Raw genomic sequence first — 23,106 nt, 5'->3', positions numbered from 1 at the left:
ATAAAATAGGCTTTCTGTAGGAAGCAGATCTCTGCTTTCCTATATATTGTAAATTTAGTAGCAATAATAATAATATGGCTAACAATTATTGAGCATCTATTAATCTATTATATGCAGGGACACTGCCTTACATAAATTATCTCATTTATTTACCAAAAAAATAATTAAGAAGCTATACTACTACACCCATTGCACAGACAAGAAAACTGAGGTATGGGGTGGGTTAAGAAGCTTGCTCAAGATGTGTGATTGAAGAGTGAGTGGACCAAGATTAGAATCCCACTGATGTGAACCCAGAGCCTACATTCTTAATCACTGTAGTATTAGAAGGAGGAAAATGAAAGACATAAACAAATAAAAATTATTATTATTATTATTTTTTTTTTTTTTTTACAAATAAAAATTAAATCAGCATGCTGATTTTCCAAATCAGTGTCATATTTCTTACATGGTAGCTCGGGATCCCAAAGGCACAAAAACTGAAGGTCACTCCTGGTCTTCTTAAGACATGAGCCTAGAACTGGCAGAGCACTGATTCCACCACATTTCACTAACTAAAATGAGTCACAGGACTATCCCTAATGAAATGAGTCCACAGGGGAGTTATGGTTCACTGGGGTCATCTTTGGAAATGAGCTACTTTGTCAATAAATCAATAGAGAAGAGAAGATAGAATGCTTAAAAAATATCCCATTAAGCCAGAGAAAGCAGGAGAGGGAGGAAAAATAATAACAGAATAGATAGAACAAAAAAAATGGCAAGATAGTAGATTCAAACTTAAGTATATCAATAGTTACTTTAAATATAAATGGACCACACACCCTAATTGTAAGACAGAGATTGTCAGACAAGATTTTTTCTAAAAAGCAAAGCCCTACTATACATAATCCACAAGAAACCCACTTTCTATTATGACATAGATTTGTTAAAAATAAAACAATCAGAAAAAGAAATTACAAGCACTAGTCACAAAAAAAAGGAGGAATGGCCATATTAATACCAACCAAAGCAGCTTTAGGTTATCAGAAATAAAGAGAGACAATTCACATTGACAAAAGGTCAATTCATCACAATGACAAAGAGATTCTACATGTATATGTGTTTATAAATAGGGCTTTTAAATACATGAAGCAAAAACTGACAGAACCAAAGAGATAGAAAAAACCCACATTTGCCATACAAGATCTCAACACTCCTTATTCAGTAACTGATAGAACAAGGATCAGAAGATCAGCAAGGAAAAAAAAAAGAAAAGAAAAGAAAATCAGCAAGGATATACAAAACCTCACTAACAAAATCAATCAAAATTGCTCAGCTGACATTTATGGAAGCTACATCTAACAACTATAGAATACGGTTTTTTAAAGTGACATGGAACATTCATCAGTAATGATCATATGTGAGGATATAAAATACATATCAATAAATTCAGAATAATTGAAACCATAAAAAGTACATTTACCAACTATAATGGAATTCAGCTAGAAATTGATAACAAGGGACACCTGGGTGGCTCAGCGGTTGAGTGTCTGCCTTTGGCTCAGGGAAGTGATCCCAGGATCCGGGATCGAGTCTCACGTCGGGCTCCCTGCATGGAGCCTGCTTCTCCCTCTGCCTGTGTCTCTGCCTCTCTCTCTGTGTCTCTCATGAATAAATAAATAAATCTTAAAAAAAAAAAAAAAGAAATTGATAACAAAAAGAAACATGGGTAACATCCAATTATTTTAATACTAAGAAACATACTATACAATAATGTGTGGCTCAAAAAAAGAAACTAAAATCCTTTCGGCCAGAACCGCCATCTTCCAGTAATTCGCCAAAATGACCAACATAAAGGGAAAGAGGAGAGGTACCCGTTATATGTTCTCTAGGCCTTTTAGAAAGCATGGAGCTTGTTCCTTTGGCCACATACATGCGAATCTATAAGAAGGGTGATATTGTGGACATCAAGGGAATGGGCACTGTTCAAAAAGGAATGCCCCACAAATGTTACCATGGCAAAACTGGAAGAGTCTACAATGTTACTCAGCATGCTATTGGCATTGTAGTAAACAAACAAGTTAAGGGCAAGATTCTTGCCAAGAGAATTAATGTCCACATTGAGCATATTAAACACTCAAAGAGCCAAGATAGCTTCCTGAAGCGTGTGAAGGAAAATGATCAGAAAAAGAAGGAAGCCAAAGAGAAAGGTACTTGGGTCCAACTGAAGCACCAGCCTGCCCCACCCAGAGAAGCACACTTTGTGAGAACCAATGGAAAGGAGCCTGAACTGCTGGAACCCATTCCCTATGAATTCATGGCATGATAACTGTAAAGAAAATAAAAGACCTCAGGATTGTTAAAAAAAAAAAAAAAAAGAAAGAAACTAAAAGAAAGATTTTTAAATATTTTAAACAGAGTGACATTGAAAGCACAGCATATCAAAAGTTGTGGAATGCAATTGTGCAACTTCAAACTAACATAACACTGTAGGTTAATTATACTGGAATTTTTTAAAATTCTAAATAGTTTAAAAACTAAAATTTTTAAAAAGTTAATATGAAAAGCAAATTCTCTTGCTTAAAATATCAATAGATGTTTTACATTAACTGTTAAGTTAGCATCAGTTTTGGAGGGATAATGTCCATATGCTTTTATTTGCTTTGGATCATAAGACCAAAAATATGGCATTAAAATTACAAAAACAGGGGATCCCTGGGTGGCTTAGTGGTTTAACACCTGCCTTTGGCCCACACCTGCTTCTCCCTCTGCCTGTGTCTCTGCCTCTCTCTCAGTGTCTTTCATGAATAAATAAATAAAATCTTTAAAAATAAAATGAAATTACAAAAACAAAAACAAAAAAAAACAAAACACATTGCAAGACACAAACTAGAGCAATGTTTAGAAAATTTATAAGTTTAAATGTTTATATTAGAAAAGAAGTTTAAAATCAGTGATTTATGCTTCCACCTTAAGAAGCTAGGAAAAGAAAAACACATAAAAGTGATAACAGGAAAAAATTAATATGAGAACAGAAATCAGTGAACTAGATATAGGCAAAGAACTAAATAAAATCAAAACTTGGGTTCTGAACAAGATAAATAAAATTGATAAACCTCTAGGTAGACTGATCACAGATAAAAGAAGACAAAACACAAATTATCAATATCAGGAATAAAAGAGTAAACAACACTATGAATCCTACAGCTATAAAAAGCAAAGTAAGGGAATATTATGAAAACATTTATTTCGGGGTGCCTGGGTGGCTCAGTGGTTAAGCATCTGCTTTCAGCTTAGGTCATGATCCCAGGGTCCTGGGGTTGAGCCCTGCATTGGGGTCTTTGCACAGAAGGGAGCCTGCTTCTCCCTCCTTCTGCCCTTCCCCCTGCTTATGCTCTCTCTCTCTCTCTCTCTCTCTCTGTCAAATAAACAAACAAAAATCTTTAAAAAGAAAAGATTTATGCCAATGAATATGACAACTAGATAAAGTGGAAAATTTTCCTGAGAGACATAAATTACCAAAACAAACACAAAATAAATAATCCAAATAATTTTGCATCTATTAAAGCACTTGAATTTGTAATTAAAAATTTTCTCATGAGAAAATTCCAAGACTTTACTTGTGAATTCTATCAAACATTTACAGAAGAAATACTACCACTTTTTTTTTTAAATCTTTTTTTTTAAACATTTTTATTTATTTATGATAGTCAGAGAGAGAGAGAGAGAGAGAGAGGCAGAGACACTGGCAGAGGGAGAAGCAGGCTCCATGCACCGGGAGCCTGACATGGGATTCAATCCTGGGTCTCCAGGATCGTGCCCTGGGCCAAAGGCAGGCGCTAAACCGCTGCGCCACCCAGGGATCCCGAAATACTACCACTTTTATACAAACTCTTTCCGAAACTAGAAAAGGAGGGACTATATCCCACCTCGTTTTATGAGGCCAGTATTACACTAACATCAAAACTAGGCAAAGACATTGTAAGGTAAAGAAACTACACATTAATATCCCTCATAGATACATAGGGACCATAGATACAAAAATCTTCAAAGGTTGGCACATTGAATATTAAATATTAAGGAATATATTAAAAGAGTGATATATCATAACCAAGTGAAGTTTATCTCAACAAAGTAAGATTGTTTCCGTATTTAAAATTCAGTTAGCTGGCTCAGTCAACATGGGATTCTTGATTTTAGGATTGTAATTCAAGCTCCAATTTAGGGGTAGAGATTACTTAAAAATAAAACCTCAGGGGTGCCTGGGTGGTAGAATCAGTTAGGCAACCAACTCCTCGCTTTTCATGAGATCAAGCCCCACGTGGGCCTCTGTGCTCTGCGGGGAGTGGGGAGTGCCTCTGTGGGGAGTCTGCTTGAGATTCTCTCTCCCTCTCCATCTGGACCTTCTGCTCGTGCACACTCTCTCTCTCTCTCTCTCTCTCAAATAAATACATCTTAAAAAAAGTAAAAATAAAATCTTTAAAAAATAAAATAAAATTCAATCGATGCAATTCCCCACAGTAACAGAATAAAGGAGAAAAATCATATGGTTATTTCAACAGACGCAGCAAAAGAATTTAACAAAATTCAACAACAATGTATGATAAAAAATGCACAAGAAAATAGGTCAAAGAATATCTATGAAAAAACTTGCAGTTGGGGTGTCTGGGTGGCTCAGTCAGTTAAACATCAGACTCTTGATTTTGGTACAGGTCATGATCTCAGGGTCATGGGATCTAGCCCTGCATTAGGCTGCTCACTGGGCCAGGAGTCAGCTTAATTGTCTTAATTTTCTTAACCTTAATTCTCTCTTCCTCTCCCTCTGTACCCCCCACCCCACAACTCTCTCTCTAAAAAAATAAAAAATAAAAAGAACTTTCAGTTAAGATCATATTTAATGGCAAAATGCTGAATGTTTTGTCCACTCTCACCAGTTCTATTCAACATTTTATTCAAGTTCTTAGTTGTTGAAATAAAACAAGGAAATAAATAAAACAGATTGGAAAGGGAAGATCTGCATTCATAGGTGAAATAATTATTAATATAGAAGTTGTGAAGAATCCATAAAATTCTCTCATTTCAGTGTTCCTTGGTTTTAAGTAAGTGGAGTTTGAAGTGTTGGGAAGGTATTTGCATGGATAAACTTAAATTTGTCAGGCATTCTCATCTGGAAATCCTATTCTGCAGTGCAAGCCAATTGACCATATAAATATTTTTATCCCAGTTATCTTTACCCAGTCATCTGTATAGATTTGACTAACTTACAAGTGAGTAAGTTATAATATAGTTTATATATATATATAGAAATATAGAAATAGAAATAAATATAGGATGCCAAATTATAGAAAAAAAACATAATCTCTCCTACATCTTCAAAAGAGGAGAAGGGTACAGAGGGGGAAAATGCAGTAGTAGAATATAAATATATATAAATTTTGAGAAATTCCATGCAAAAAAATGAGAAAAAAATATCAAAGAAATCTGAATTTAGGAAACAAAATTCAAAGATTCCAGAGCTTTCCTAAGTAATATGCCCAAATAAAACTGATGGTATCAGGTAAAGCATGACTGAGCAGCAGGCTGGATCCTGTCTTGAGTTGTGACTCTGAATTTAAAAAAAGAAAGAAATTAGGAGAATAGAGTAGATTCTATAGTTGGAAAATTAATTAAACTCTTTCTTATAAGAGTTGAACTATTTCTTAAAATTTGAAGTTAGACATTTTAATACTTAAGTGTTGGGGATCCCTGGGTGGCGCAGCGGTTTAGCACCTGCCTTTGGCCCAGGGCGCGATCCTGGAGACCCGGGATGGAGTCCCACGTCGGGCTCCCGGTGCATGGAGCCTGCTTCTCCCTCTGCCTGTGTCTCTGCCTCTCTCTCTCTCTCTCTCTCTCTCTCTGTGTGACTATCATAAATAAATTTAAAAAATTTTTTTTAATTTTTTAAAATACTTAAGTGTTTAAAAAATGTATGAAATAATTTAATTAATAATGTCATAGGCTTTACCACAATTAAAACTTTAAATGCAGAAAATGTATTTTAAAAAAAATATATACATGCAGATTCAAGAGCCTACCTTTTGACCTAATACTTCTATTCCTGGGATTTTAGCTTATAGAAATACAAAATGTATAAATTGTTTATGTACAAAAATGTTCTTTAGAACATTTTTTTTAAAGATTTTATTTATTCATGAGAGACAGAGAGAGAGAGAGAGAGAATGAGGCAGAGACACAGGCAGAGGGAGAAGCAGGCTCCATGCAGGGAGCCTCACGTGGGACTCTATCCCGGGTCAGTCTCTAGGACCAGGCCCTAGGCTGAAGGTGGCGCTAAACCGCTGAGCCACCCGGGCTGCCCTAGAATATTTTTTTAATAAACAAGTGGATTCTGTCTAGATGTCCAACCAAAGTAAACCAGAGTTCAACTATGGGGCAGACTATTACATAGATGTATGATATATGGAAAGATTTGATAATATGGAGAAAATAATCATTAATAACATTTACGAAGCATTTTCTCAAAGCCAAGAATGGTGTTAAAAGCTTCACACATATTAGCTCATTCCATCTTCCTATTAGAAAAGTCCTTTCATTGTCTTCTTCTTAGAAATGAGAAAGTTGGGGTGCATGGGTGGTGCAGTCAGTTGGGTATCTGACTCTTGGCTTCAGCTCAGGTTATGATCTAATGGTCTGTGGTCTCACCGGCATAGGATCTAGCCCCCCAACTGGCTCCACACTGAGTGTCTGAGGGTCTGCATGAGATTCTCTTTCTCTCCCTCTGTTCCTCCCATTCATGATCTCTCCCTCTCTAAACTAAATAAAGAAATCTTGAAAGAAAGAAAGAAAGAAAGAAAGAAAGAAAGAAAGAAAGAAAGAAAGAAAGAGCAAGAAAGCAAGAAAGAAAAATAAAGAAAGAGTAGAAAGGTTACTAACTTGACCAAAGTCACACAGATACTAAGAAGGAAGCTGGCATTTGAACCCAGGCAGTATGACTCTAGAGCCTGAACTCAACCACTGTAATAAGTAGAAAATATAGGATGCAAAATTATAGAAAAAACATAATCTCTCCTACATCTTCAAAAGAGGAGAAGGGTACAGAGGGGGAAAATGCAGTAGAAGATTAACGATGGCTTTCTCTAGATAGGATATCACAGGGTTTTTTTCCTTTTTCCTTTTTGCATATTCCAGTTTTTCAATAATATAGACATCTATTGGAATCCCCTGGGTGGCTCAGCAGGTTTAGCACCTGCCTTTGGCCCAGGGTGCGATCTTGGAGACCCGGGATCGAGTCCCAGGTCCAACTCCCAGCATGGAGCCTGCTTCTCCCTCCTCCTATGTCTCTGCCTCTCTCTCTCTCTCTCTCTCTCTCTCATAAATAAATAAATAAATCTTAAAAATAAATAAAATAAAATCTTTAAAAATGTATATATATATAGACATCTATCAAAGACATTCATTTTAATCTCCCTTCTAGTCCTTTCTTATGCCTGGTCTTTTAAGTTAAAGAGAAGATTGCCCTCTTCCAAATCTGCCCTCCAAACCCACATCTGGGAGGGTTGGCTTGTCACCTCACACTACCAGGGAAAATTTAGAGAGACAATATTAGAATGTAGTCCTCAAAGCTGAAGATTCATCCAGTTTGCCTGCACAAAGCCCTTCCCTCTAGCCTCACTTTCTGTGACCTTCTCCATCATCCCCCATTCCATTCCCTTCCTCAACTTAAGAATCCCTTTGAGGAAAACCACATAATGTAATTCACCTTTCTAGCCCTCTTCAAGCCTAGACCAGGGTTCACATATAATATAATTCCCAAAAAATTTAATAAATAAAAACTTGAAAACCAAGATGTTATGATCAGAAGAGAGAATTTCTTAGAATAGAGGATGTGACGGATAGACCTCAAAAGAGAGGAGGGTTTCTCTGACCGGGTTGCATCAGATTCAGCTCCAGGAAGCCATGAGAGCAAAGCCCTAGCCCAACAGAGCCCATTGTGGTGCTCATCCAGGTCCCCTCTGGTGGCGGGGGGGTGGGCATGGGAGGGCAGAAGAGCACAAGCATAACTCCTCCAGCTGCTGGGAGTGTTGGCTTCTAAAAGCTAAATCTGTGTTCCCTTCCCAGAGGAAGGACACGTGCAATGACTGGTCAGTGTACAGAGTTGCAGCCCCCACATGTCTCACTTTGGGACAACTCCAAAAGTCCATCCCAGCTTCTGAAGTCTCTTGGGATTGGCTGAGGCCTTTGTTGTTACTGCATTGTAGCTCAAATGCCCTCTCTGCTCAACTTGCTTCTTTCACTTCTCCGAGCTCTCCATACCAAGAGTACTGCTCATAGAACCTCTGCATACAAATCTGTCTGTTTCTCAGAAACCTGACCTGAGAGAGCCTCCAGAAAACAGCAGGTCCCACCACCGTCTGGTTGTTAATAAGATAAAGATGTCTGGGTGAAGATGAGACCAGGAATTCAGCCAAGTGACAGCTTTCCAAGTCTTAGGAAAGACTTATAAAGCAAGGAACATGTTGAGGAGGGTGAGGGGTGGGGAGTGCTGGGGTACAAGTGCAAGGAGGAATGAGCAAGCGCTGAGAGATATAGGCAGATAAGGTAAGGTGGCTGAAGAATGAGCAAGCCAGTTTTAAGTCACCCTAGCAAGGTGATTGGTTAACCATGATCTCAAGACGAAAACAGATTTTATAGTGCCTGTTAGAAATCCACAACAGTGGTCCCACAAGGTCAAAAGCTTCAAGACAAAATTTGCCTCTATTTGAGGCCAAACAGAGAAACGTTGGGATTGCCATTGAGAATAATCCCATAAAGATTGATTACAATGAGCATTCAACAGAAGATAATATATTTTTCCCATTAAATCCAAGTGCCAGCCATAATCTCTGATAATCCCTGAAATTACTATTGACACCTACCTACCTAGCACATCATCATTTCACACCACTCTAACAACATGTATGTGATGCACCAGTGATAGCACTCCATGGCTATGTCATGAAACCACAGCCATTTAGCTAATTGTGCCCCTGAAGTTTTCCAAACCCAGTATCCAAAGCATGTGATTATTTATATCTTCTGCCCCCAACTCAGGTGTTCCACACACTCACAGGCTGGTCCAGCAACACCCCAGGACTTGCATGATTGAAATTTGCTTGTCCAGTTGGGACTATGGCCCTTCAGAGTGAGCCCCTGGCAGCCAGAAGTTTCCAAGGTAGACAAAAGGCAGAACCCTGAAAGACTGTGGAAAAGCAGAAAATGTAGTAGGTATACAGGCAAAGCTATCAGATTCTGTCAACTAACTTAAAATCAACCAACCCAACAGCAACCAAAAACATTAAAATTGGGGTGCCTAGGTGGCTCAGTCAGTTGAGTGTCTGCCTTGGGCTCAGGTCATGATCTTGGGGTCCTGGGATGGAGCCCCATATCAGGTTCTCTGCTCTGCGGGGAGCCTACTTCTCCCTCTCCCTTTCCCTCTGTCAGCCGCTCCCCCTACTTATGCTCACACTCTGTCTGTCAAATAAATAAATAAAATCTTTAAAAAAAACATTAAAATCAAATACCCTTTGACCCCCACTTTCAGAAATTTAACACAGAGTTACTTGTGCATATATGCCCAAGAAGATTAAGCAAGGATAGTGGTTTTTTGTGTCACCAGGATGTCAGCTAGAATTATCCAGCATGTTGGGATCCATGTAAATCAGATGAAATCCCCACGGAGGACCAAAGCACCCCTATATCCATCCCTCAAGATTCCTTCAAATTCCCAGTACATCTTATATTCTTCTGGCCATTTCTAGTTTCAATTTCCTACCTCTGTATTTGGCTGTTTCTTTATCTCTGCTCTGAAAACAACATAATGTGAGCCACAACCCCTTATACTGAGATTCCCTCTGAATCAACCACTGGTAAAATAAGCAAACCGTTGCTAAAGTTTTGTGAGTCATAAACAAGGATCACAACACTCAGAGCAAACAGCTTAGCTCACCTTTTATTCATTCTTGTTCTTAAGTCACCCTATCTGGGGAAAATACATTAAATTTTCCTCTATTCTCACATTTACAATATTTCTGGTGCCAGATGTGTGGGTTTTTTCCCACATCAACCAATTCTCTGACACTGGCTAGGTGTCCTACAACTTAATTCAGTTCTGACACTCTACTAGGAGTTAGCATCAGATCCGACAAATTAAGATTCCCACAAAACTGCCCTCATTTCAGATGCCAGTCTTAAGTACCATGCTGTTACCAACACTCTGACCAACCAGTTATAAATCAGGGTTCCCATGACTCCCTCCTCAGGTTCAATGATTCGCCAGGATGTCTCACAGAACCCAGGGAAATACTTACTTATAATTATTGGTTTATTATATAACAAAGGATATGATAAAGGATACAGAGGAACAACCAGATGAAGAGGTACATGTAGTGAGATCCAGAAGAGTCTCACGCATGGGAGCTTCTGTACTTCTGGAGTTGAAGTGGGCTACCCTCCTAGCACATAGATGTGTTCACCCACCCAGATGCAATTTCCAGCTCCACCTCCCTTCTCAAGAAGTTTCAATTTTCTAATCATAACTTAGTCTTTCTGGTGAGTGACATCAATCCAGAAGTGCACCAAGAGTCACCTCATTAGAACAAAAGATGCTCCTATGATCCAGGAAATTCCAAAGGATTTAGGAGCTCTGTGTCAGACACTCAGGAGATTACAAACGTAGGAGTTCTGTGTCAGGAACTGGAGCCCAAGACCAAATATGAGCAGGAACCAGTGGCAGAGACAAATATTTCTTATTATTTCACACACCCCATGGCAGGTTTCTCACTGGTTGCCTCATTTCATGCAACACCCAGTCCTCAATTTCGCCTGGTTCAGTGAATGTGCCAAATCCCATGCTAATTACTTTATATATATTAGCTCTTTTTGTCCTCACAGAAATGCTATGAAAAGAAAATCATTTTTACTATAAAGAAACCAAGGCTTAGGGGTGTCTGGATGGCTCAATCGCTTAAGCATCTGCCTTCAGCTCAGGCCATGATCCTGAGGTTCTGGGATTGAGCCCCATCCAGCTCTCTGCTCAGCAGAGAGCCATTCCCCCTTGCTTGTGCGCATGCACTCTTTCTCTCTCTCTCTCTCTCTCTCTCTCTCTCAAATAAATGAAGCCTTTAAATAAATAAAAATAAATTTTAAAAAAAGAAACCAAGTCTTAGCAAAATTATGTAATTTATCCAAGGCCACATAATGTATTAGCTAAGGGACTGGTTAAGCTGCTAAAACAGAAAGACCTAAATATACACTGGTTTTGAAAAGATGGAAATTTGTTTCTCTGTCACACAACAATCTGGAGATGAGAGGTGGGTCTGTTTTCCTCACCATGTAGCTTCCAAATGGGCTCCAATTACTGCCACTACCCAGCCAGTGGAAAGGATGAGAGAGAGTTAGAGTCAAGTGTCACTAAGAATAGAAGTCAGAAGTTGTACATATCAGATCTGCCCACATCCCACGAATCTGAATTTAGTCACATGTCCAAAGCTAGCTGTAGCCTGTAGCTGAAAAACTATACCACCAGTAACACCTCCAGAAAATGCTTTTACTGAAAGGAAGAAGAGGAAGTGGATCCTGGGGAAAGTTAACAGTCTCAGAAGACCAATTAGTAAGTCGAGAACTATAACTGAAACCCTGGTCTATTTGGATCCAGAGACTTCTTTTTTAATCACATCAAAGTGCCTCTAAACATTTGAAAAACTTTCTTTCCTTGGTATCTGTACTTTGTCTCTGACTGTTCCTGCTGAGGCTTTAGGGTCCCCTTAGATTTGAAAGTGGGGGTTCCAGTCCCTCACCCTCTATTCTCTCCCACCTCTCCCCTCGCCGTGACTATTACTAGCTCCTCGAGGACAAAATTATCCTGTGGTTTTCCTATACCCTGCTCACACCTTTGTAAATAGTCCTTCTGACAAACTATCTGCAAAGTCCTCACTCTGAGTGCACCATCTGTTTCCTGCCAGAACCTTGACTGATTCTCCTCATTCACAGTCCACCCCGCAGGGCAGTGTCAGACAAGGCTTTCAGGCTCATCAGAGTGACATGTCTACAAAACTCAGAAACGTCCCCTGCTAACATTGACCTGCCTTCCTCAATAGAAGCTCCGAGGGGGCTGTGCCCTCTCTTTCATTATTCTCAGAACCCGGTGCAATGTCTAGCACATAGTAGGCTCACTAAATATTAGGTATGAATAAATACTGTGTCCCACATATAGTAGTTTCACAAAAAAAATGTGTGTCTGATGATTAACTGAATGGACCCAATCTTACTCAGAAAGCTTTAAACAGTTCCTTATGAAGCCATGGAGGTTTTTTTTTTTTTTTTTAGAGAAAATGCTGTGCAATCCGTACTTTATTTAGCTATGATGGTCCTATAATCTCAAGTCCTCTTGCACCTTTATAGGTTTTAATACTTCCTGTCATTGCAACATGTTCACCAGATTTTTCAGTCCCCCTTTGTAATGCTTTGAAATAGAGTGTGATTGAAAATCTGCAGTTTGAACTTGAACAAAGTTCGTAGTAAACAGATTGCAGACAATTTCCTTTAAATGTGCTCTTGGAAGCTAGGAATACATTAAGCACATCAGAACAAGAAATTTACCCAGAAAAGGACATGAGATTCAAATTTTCAATCTGAAGCAAATACTACCATATTTCATTACAGCTAAGATGCCATTAATCTACAGATATCCCACTGTGTACCACTAAAAGAGAGAAAATGATACCAGTTAAACCCTGACACAAAGCTCTTATCACTTAGAATTATTGTTTACATATGGAAAAAGGTCTTTCAGACTTATTTGAAAGAAGTCATAGATTTTCATTCTATATCACAATGTTCTTTCCATGCATTTCAGGCAATTACAATAACTTTTTGTTTCAATGCCAAATCATACTGAGATTATTTTGAAGACATTGTAAATGGCAATTAAATGCATATAACTCAATTAAAGTGACAACAATATGAATAGCTATGACCAGATTCCTGCAACCACGTCACAACTACAACCTGAATACCATCAATTGTAAGATGTATCCTGATTTCGGAGATATTTAAAATGGGAGGGCAGGGATAGTAGGTGTTGGAATCAACAAAATAGGGAGACTTAGCTCAGAAGCAAGATTCAAGGGCTAAGTTCTATATTTCATTGATTAAATCATTTGTGAATCTGTGCTAGAGAGGGACAGAGGAGGGGTGCAGGGAGGGGGGTTGAGGAACAGGGATTGAGTCAGGGAGACAATGATTAGAAAATGCAAATATTCTCAAATTTCAAATTCATCTTTAGCAGGTCAGTTTACAAAGTACTTTTTTTTTAATCACTCACTAAATATTACATGTTAAATATTTGCTAGTTAATGATTGCTTAAGTTGAGGTTGAAAACTGAAGAATGATCCAATGAATTAATCAATAGAGAGATGAGCCTAGATCACAGGGAATGCTCCAAAATACCCAGTAGGAAATACTTCATATATTCAAATGCCAGCCTAGATGTTTACAGAATTAACCCTCAAAAAGATGAAAAAATTATGTATTTGAGTCCTTATGAAGTCTTTCCATATTACTTTATTTTGAACTACAAAGTATTATAATTTTCTGCTTCTCACAGAAGACTCAGTTTTCTTAAGTAATCAGTGACCCAATAAAGACACAGGAAATTATTTTGGCAGGACACAAAATCTTCCTTTCTAGGTAGATTACTTAAAATGTAAAGGGAAAAACTTTTACAATCTCTTATCAAGAGACCAATAGTTCAAGAAAACTGTACCCTTTTAACATAGAGAAAACCAAATTCCAATTTTGCACCAGTTTACTTGTGATATTAAAATCCAATTAACTTAATTAAATTCACTCTAATATTGCCTATCTTGACTACACATCAGAATTTCTTCCCACAGATCCTTTTCCACAAACCTGCAACATTCTTTTTTACATTCAGATTCTGTCCTATGTGTTTCCTCTTTTCTCTTCTGAAATAACCAGCCTCACTTTAGGACAAAATTACTCTGTTTTCCCTCAACAGAAATGCATTCCTTTTTCTCATACCTTCTTTTAACAAAAACACATTTCCTACTTTCTTTGCATACAGAGATATTTCCCTTATTATTTTTAGAAGTTTTAATTACATATATTAGAATTTATAACCTTTAGAAAGCTCTAATGCCCAGTGAAAAGTGAGAAGTAAACAATTATAAACTGTCTTTTACATTAGCATTCTGTAGCTTGGCAAATTTATAAACATATTTTATAATATCTAGATACATATGCTCTCTCATAGTAAATTTTTCATTTTTTTAATGTGTGGCACAGAACAGGTTGTACTAATATACCCAAACATCTTTAGTTTCTCTGAATAAAGAAGCCAAAAGTAGATAAATCTATATTCAGTAATTAATGTTTCAGTATTTTATCTTATTAGAAATTATCTATATATTTAATGACCATCATTTAATTTAATTTAGCAAAACTTTAAGTTTTCAGGTTATCAAAAATATTTGAAGAAACTATTTTAAAAATTCACTTAAAGAACTTTTATCCCACTTACATCTATTTGATTCACTCATTCTTAACAATTATGTTTAGTTTACTTATAAAAATTTTTATAAAATTTTACAAAATTACTTATAAAAATTCATAGCAAATTACTTTCTTCACTAAAAGGTTTTTATAACAGAGATTACATAAGTTTGTTTGATTAGTAAACCCAAGTAGAATAAAAGTTGGATGTCTACATTTTTAATGTTGATTATTCTAAAGACATGTCTATTTCAACTAAGCCAACAAACTGAAACTAATATATTTACTAGAGATTATCTCAGATCATATGAACCCAAAAAGCATTTGGGTAAGTTTTTGTTATATTTCTCAGAATCTTAGGAATCCTTAACATGTATAAGTGCTTAATTTTCTATAAGCCAATTAAATAGAGCTCTTTTATGAATTAATTTCAGTAATACTATCTGGAAGTAGAAAATACCACACATCTATAATAAATGATAATTATAGATAGATAGATAGATAGATAGATAGATAGATAGATAGATAGATAATTGATAGATAAGCAGACACATATAAACAGACAGATGCAAACATGGATCTTACAGCTTTCATTCTGAAATTATTGCTATGAGATGGGTATAAAAATGTAAAAACTCACTAGCTTATAAGATAACATTTGAAATAAGTGAAGTTTATTGGCTAAAATAGACAAAGATTTTTATTAATATTTGTGAAGACACTTCAGATTTCTCATTTGCCCGAGTTCCAAAAACTGTTTTCCCCTTTTGTTTTTCTTCTGACAAGTATTACCTCTCTGTAATTTGTAGACCAAATAGAATATTTACATCTCAAAGGTACAAGGAAAGAATGCAAGTTTCTCCAAGAAGGACTTTTGTTCCCTAAGGCCAGAATTTTTACAATACCTACAAATAGATATTTGAGACAAATAGGTGAAGTTAATTCTTAGGAAGGATAAGTGGACTTTGAATTGTTTTAAAAGCTGCATTTCAGCTCTTACAAAGATTTGTAAGGTAAGGATAGATGCTTCTAAATCCTCAAAGACTTGAGGTAGCCTAAACAATATAAGAGGACTAACACACCCATCCACCCATGTTGGGATGTTTTTCTTTTCCTCTGGGTAAGTTCAAATTAGGGGGAAAGGCCTTAAAAAATGCCAATCAGGCTCTGAATATCAGCTTCCAATTTGGTTGAATTTCTAACCATAGAGTCATTAAATCCTTTCAAAAATCTTGCCAGGTTTCATCTGAGACAATCAGTAAGTATTTCTGGCAGTAAATATTTAAACTACCTTATGGACCCAAAAGGAGTCCTCAAAGAGGGTTCAAATGCTATTTTATTTTCCTCTCTTTACCAGGTACTAAGACAGATCTGAGAGAGCTGTGTCTGGTAAGTGTTAGGTTTTTTCCAAAATGGATGGCGGAGAAATAAAAATAAAAAAAAAAAAAAAAAAAAAAAAAACAGCAGAGCCAGGCAATGGGTTCGAGAGTGCTTTTAATGGGGAGCGCTCCCGGGCAAGGTTCCGTGACTCAGAGAGGTGGCCCAAGTCAGGGAAGTCGCACCGGGGTTGGGGAGTGTGGGGGTTTTTAAGCCTTCTTGGTTCTGGGTCTGGATCCAGGTGGGTCCCTTGCCAAATTAGGCAAGGGAACACCGTGTCCCTAGGTGATTGGCTGGGGGTGGGGATAGTACAGACGATGGGAGGAGTCCCTGGCTGGAAAGTCCTGGATGGAAAGTTTCGGTTTCCCATTTAGGCTTCGATTTACTGGAGATGACGTGGTGGTCATGGCTGCTTTGGCGGGAAGATCAGCCATTTTGCCCCAAGTTGAGACGTCTGCCATTTTGGGTGCCCCTGTCTCTCAGCCAGCCCAACAGTAAGAATTCTCATCCTTCATCAAATCTGCTGGTTTTTCCAGTATCCTATTTGTAGGCTCTAGGTGATCTAAAGTATAGAGGGTAGCTCCAGTATCTACCAGAATTTATCAAAGTTTTTCATTAATTTTCATTTTAGTTTCCCTTTGCTATGAAAGGGAATTACTGGTAGTGTTACCCAGAGGACCCTGGGAACCCAACCTCAGGGAAGGGCCCTATGAGAGCCCCTTTTCAAGATATGAGAGTGTCTGTAGGGCCACTAACTTAGCAGACTTGTGGTAACAGTCATACAGTCTCTTCAGAATGGAAGACAATTTAGACAGAGGATTACTAAAATGAGTATTCACAAAAAGAAGGATAGGAGGGAGCAATGAGAGTTACATTAGTTTTACAGCCCTTTGTTTTAGGCACCTCTTGTGTCTTTAATTTTTCATTACCTTTTACAACAAATCTTTCAATAAGCTATTTTAGAATTTTGAAGATTTGTGGAGGCTTCTGCATGACAATTGAAATAGGTATCCCATTCTATTTGTTTGATTTGGGAGCCCTTGCTTTCAAGTACACTTCTTAAATGATCGTATCTAATTGGAACATTTGTCATAATGGCCATTGTAATTCTCAGTTGTTTTCAGTGAGATTTTTACCATTTTTTGTAGATATTTATAGCTTCTCGGACTATAGTTCTTAAACAAAAAAATAAGCAGGTGTGCCAGAAGGCAGCATGTTCAACTTTTTGGAGTACAGAGATCTCATTTATTCTTACTTCTGAGATTCCCATGAACAATAACCTTACCTACACAAAACAGAACAAACAAGCATGTGCACATTAACACACCAGCAGTAACCAGAGACATGTTACTGAAGACTGGCTTTCAAGGGCCCACAGGTACCAGTGATGATTCCCCCCATGGACCTGGGAATTGGGGAAAGGATTGAACCAGCAGAAGAGGGATTGAGGACTGTTTCCAAAAAAATGAGGAACTTGAGCTGCCACCAGCAATTCTTAACAGGAAGTTGGGACTCCAATCAAATGGAGAACTGGCTAGAAAGCCAATTAGATCAGAGCTTGAGGTAAAGAGAGCAGAGCTCAGAACCAAGAACTTAGCCACAGTCCTCAGATATGGTGAGCAAGACAGAGAACTCAAAAGAGTTAACAGGAACTATATCTATGTTTCCTGTTCCTGAAGCTATCAGAATTTCACTTCAGAGCCTGCTATTGCCACCAAATCCATTAAAAAATGAAACTCAGGGGCACCTGGATGGCTCAGTTGGTTAAGCATCTGTCTTCAGCTCAGGTCTTAAACCCAGTGCCCTGGGATAGAGCCCCACATTGATTTCCCTGCTTAGCGGGGAGTCTGCCATTCTCTCTCACCCTTGTTCATGCTCTCTCTCACTATCTCCCTCTTTCTCAAAAAAAACAAAAACAAAACAAATGAAATTCAATTGAATAAATTGAAGATCTAATTGGCTTTATTCTTTGATCATGAATGGGGCAGCAAACAGAAAGGAGCTCTGAGAAGCTGTACAAAAATGGATGGCTTTCATAGGCAGGAAAGGGGAAGGAGCAGAGGATGAGGAAAAAGCAGATTATTTCAGGCAAGATCACCTATCAGGGACAAAAAGATTCTATTGGGCATATTACCTCATTAGATACTGACCAGGTAATTCCAGATTGACTAATTGAAGGTTACATTCTTAGGAAAGTTTGAAATTGGAATTAGGTATGAAGTCTTGGTTTGCCAACATGGAGCTTAGCACAAGTGACTCCATTTGGGGCCTGTTGTCTCTTTTTTAACACTTTAAATATTACATTTGAAATATGTAATTAAATTAATAATTAAATATTATGAGTAGACATTGGGCTATTTCCTCTATATTCCTAAAACTTTATATATTCAAGTTGATGAAAACAAAGCTTCTATTGTAAAAAATGGAAACATTATATTCAATGCCTTATATTTAAACACATGATTTTTGTACTGAATTAGCTGGATAATTTTCCATATCCTTTCTTTCACAGGTCTGGTTAAATGTCCCTCTCCCTTGAATAATTATAGTAAAGACTATAAAGATAATGGGCATGAAATGATTAAACAGGAAAACTCTTAAGTGACTGTAGTTAAAGCCACATCGATTTATCATAGCATCCAATTTATCATAGCGCAGAGCTTCCCTAATGGGAAATGGTTTCAGGTCTAACTCAGGTCAGAAGTTTCTCTTCCCACCAAAATAAGCAAGTACATACCCTTCTCCCTATGCCCCAGTGTGGAAGAGACTCATTCAATAACTATTGATCAAATGCCCTCTGTGGGCTAGATGCTGGTCTAGATGCTGCAGATACAAGAATGAACAGGAGAGACTTGCCTTTGCCCTCCTGGCACATTTGTATAAGAGACACATGCCAGGCACATCAGCAACATAATAAATGATTTGATTACAATACAGGCTGAACTAGGAAGCCATTTTGTAGGGTGGGTCAGAGCTCATGAGAACATGAACAACCGGAAAACAATATCAAGAGGTGAGAGAACACATCTGCCTAGAACTTAGAGCTCTAGCATTATTTCTAAAAGTAAAAAGTTACTGAGAAAGGCCCTTCCAAGCCTAGACAACAGACAATGCAACAGTGATGCATGCCTAATGCCTTTTGCTCAGCTAATAAGGGCTATGTTATTTGAGCTCTAAACTGAGCATTTTTGCAGTATGAGAGTTCAATTAGTAGTAGAAAAAGAAAAGGCCCCTGATAGATTGAAGCAACCATTCTAGTGCAAACTGGTACAGGATAAGAGTGGCATGGGATATTCTGAAAAGGTCAGCAGACAAAACACAGAACCTGGCTAACAAAAGAGGAGAATAGGCACACAGCAGAAACCCTTCTCTTAGGCACACAGCTAAAGGTTTCACCAAGTCCCCAGCAGCGAAGGATTATAAATTAATAGCAGAACCACACTGTAAGGTATTTGTCGTTGTTATATATAAAATGATGCTTACATTTAGTGACGAGTAAGTAGGAGCTAGGTCTCCTTCCACATGTGGGTTTTTGTGTTCTTAATTAATACCTTTATTAACTATAAAATTCCAAACTAATGAACTCTCCAGGGACTGTTACAGCCATAATCAGGGAAAAACCCTGACAATGATGGCCTAGATTCTGGTGCCTTGGAGGAGTAGGCTAGGTAAGCATCGTCCCTTACCCTACACAACGCTCCCCTAATAAGCTGAGTGAGCAGCATGTAACAATTACTTAGAAATACTTTTTCAACTAGTACTCTAGAAGAAAAAGAAGATGGATTAATCAAAGGTTTTCAGTGCTACCAACTGTTCAGGAGAAATCTGTCACTTTCTAGATCTAAAAAAAAAGATATCGTAGACTTAAAATTATTTTGGTCTTCTCTTTGTCCTCCCTCTGTTTCTGATTAACATGATATTTCTAACACACCCCAGTGGCCTTCAGAGTACATACAAATTTGCCTGACATCACTCAGCTCTCCAATCCTCTGTTCTCCTGCAAATTTACTTTATAAGTTTGCTTTATAAGTTTTTTTTTTCTCTCTTGTTCCACTCCTATTTTTCAACATAAAAAGAACAAACACCCCCACCCCACCCCATCCTTGTTGATCTGGACTCCCAAATTCCATTTCTGGCTCTACTAATGCTTTCTTTTCAAGGAAAGACTTTTACCTCAGTAAAATAGTGATGCCTCTCAAATGATAGGAACAATTATGAAGAAACAGGGCCAAATCTCTCCAACACAAAATAAATTATCTGGTGAATTTAGAAAATTCAGGGCAAAGGATAGCAAGAGAATCATTCATTTATTATGCATATATTTATTGATTAGCTACTTTACACCCTGTCGGAAATTGTTGGAGAAAGTGATCAAGAAGAGATTGACCACAGGTTGACCAGCATGCTGGACCTAGCCAAGTGAAGGCTCCCACCCACTCCTTCATCCTTACAATGTGTGTTCTACTGGCCTTCCCCACTCCTAGATGCTGCTCCAAGGATACAGCCTTGAGATAGAAACATGGTATTGTGTTGAGACTGTCTGGACTGGTATATGACTAAATCTAGTTAAGGCCTCCTGCCTGCATGACTGAACCCCATTAAGTATTTATATAAACTATATACAAACTTTTAAGATTCTGGAAGTCAAGTGTGGAAATCGACTTGTTTTAAGGCTGTCCAAGACAAGCCTCATAAGCAAGCCCTTGCTTATTAAATCTGCCACCTACCAATCTAGAGTGGTCTCCCTCTTTCTTTAATCTGTCCCTGCCCTCCACATGTGGGGGCTGATTTCAGATTATATGCTCAAAGAGGTTGTGAGCTAAAAGAAAGACACACAAGTAGATAGTACTTATGCTCAAGAAATGTAAGATCTAGTAGAGGATATAAAAGAAAAACATTTTTTAAAGTATGAGTACTTAAAGTGCCAAAGAAGTTCAGAGGAGGGAAAAGAATGAAAACTTTCTGGCTGGCTCAGGCGGTAGAGCATGTGGCTCAGGGTTGTGAACTCAGGGTTGTGAGTTCAAGCCCCATGTTGAGTGTAGAGATTACTTAAAAACAAACAAACTTTCTTGTAGTTGCTTTTCTCATTCTTTTTGATTGGCTGCCTAACAGGCTGTAGCAGAATATAATAGGAGTTCAGGACGCAATATGCCAAAATATGCCACATCGGTATATTGATTATTTTGAGTTGCAAGCGCATGAAAAACAGCAAATGCAGGAAAGGCTTTCCCTGCATTCTCTTTATCTGCTTAAAAAGAGATCCTCCAAAAAAAAGAGATCCTCCAAAAGGACCTCAGTTGTCAAAGATCCCCTGCCAGGCAATTTCATCAACCTGCAAAGATTGATTTTTATCACAGGAGAGAAGACTAGACAAGCTTTGTCACAAAGTTTGTGACATATCTCCAATGTATTCTTCTAAGGCCCCATTCATCTTTCCTAAAATTATTTACTCTTCCCTAAGAGACCTGCATCTCGTCTCCTCTTTCCCTATTAAGATTGTACTTAAGTTTGAATTCTTAGCCACCTTGGGGAATTACTTATCTTTCCCTGGGTTTCTCCCACGTATACATGAGGTATACATGTTAATAAACTTCTGTTTCTTTTTCCCTTGTTAATCTGTCTTTTATTAGAGGGGTCTCTGCCAAGAACTCAGAAGGGTAAAGGGAAAATTATTTTTCCTCCCCTAAGGCCCAAATGTGCCAAATTTAATCCAAACTAATTCAATAGTCATCAAAGTCATTAAATACAAAAAGTTTGCTGTGAAGGCTATAAACATCATGATGAACAATAGTAGCCAGAGCCAACATTTAATGAACACTTGTTATGTGCCTAATACCATGCTACACGCTTTACATACATTATCTACTTTAATTGTCACAACAATCCTTAGAAGTAGGAAAAGTTGCTATCCCCATTTTACAGATGAAGTAAAAGGAAGTTCAGACAGGTTGAGTAATTTAATTAAGCTAGATGGCAATGCAAGAATTCCAAAATACTCAGCCCTGTCTCTCCAAATCTTTACCACTACATATACTGCTTATTCTTTTACCAGGAAGAAATTTACATTGAGAAGAAAAAAAAAGATTTTTTCTCTATCTTCTTTGTGACTGGGGGCCTGCAAATTAAGCTGACAAAAGGCAAATTAAGAGAAAAGAGTGAAATTTGTATTTATATATGTACACAGGAATTCTCACATACACACACACACACATACACACTTACACAAAGACTCAAGGAGGTGGTTAGAATGGGGATGGAAAAGACTAGAAGAGAGAATAAATGACTTTTTAGAAGGGGAGCAGAAAAGGCACTTATGAAAACATAAGTGAATTTTTCAAAAGACAAATGAGATATTAAAAGAATAGATGGGAAATATGATAATTTGAATACGATGCCAACTTCTAGATCTCTGTCTCCAAAAAGAGAAGAATAGAGTTGCTCTAGGGGATTAAGACAATTGAGTCATTTTAGGAGTTTCTGTTTTCAAGCAGATAAGGGATTTCAGGAACTGTCTTCAGCTCAGAATAATTCTTAGGCCAAAATGGCATACTTTTGGATAGCATTTGGTTATCCATGTAAATTATAGTCTATTGGAACTTAAACACAAATGCCAATAATACAAAAGACAATACATTAAATGCCATAAAAGAATGCAGTGAAGTTGAAGAGAAGAGAGAAATCACTATACTAATTAGATCAAGAGAGACTGAACCAAAGCATAGGCAAGAGAGATGCACCTTTTCAAGCAGAGATAAGAATTGCATTCTAGTAGGCTGAAACAACATTTTTTCCAATAAGCATAGTGGTAAGGGTATGAATCTATCAAGAGTACATTGCATAATCTAGTCTGGCTGAAAAGCATAAAATATTTCAAAAGTTTGCATGTCACACTGTCAACTCCTCTTCTTGAAACTAATATAAAGACTGGTCAACAAACATATTATTATTATCAAATCAAGATGAGGACTTGGGTGGCTCAGTGGTTGAGCCATCTGCCTTTGGCTCAGGTTGTGATTCCCGGAGTCCTGGGATCAAGTCCCGCATCAGGGTCCCCACAAGGAGACTGCTTCTCCCTCTGCCTATGTCTCTGCAAGTCTCTCATTAATAAATAACATATTTTTTAAAAAATTAAAAATAAAATAAGTCAAGAATGAGTCTTCACCAAGACTAGAATTATTTTTACCTTTAGAAACAAAGAACAG

This window comes from Canis lupus, chromosome 2, assembly GCF_011100685.1.
Source record: "Canis lupus familiaris isolate Mischka breed German Shepherd chromosome 2, alternate assembly UU_Cfam_GSD_1.0, whole genome shotgun sequence".
NCBI lineage: Eukaryota > Metazoa > Chordata > Mammalia > Carnivora > Canidae > Canis > Canis lupus.
Note: the sequence above shows the minus strand (reverse complement) of the source record.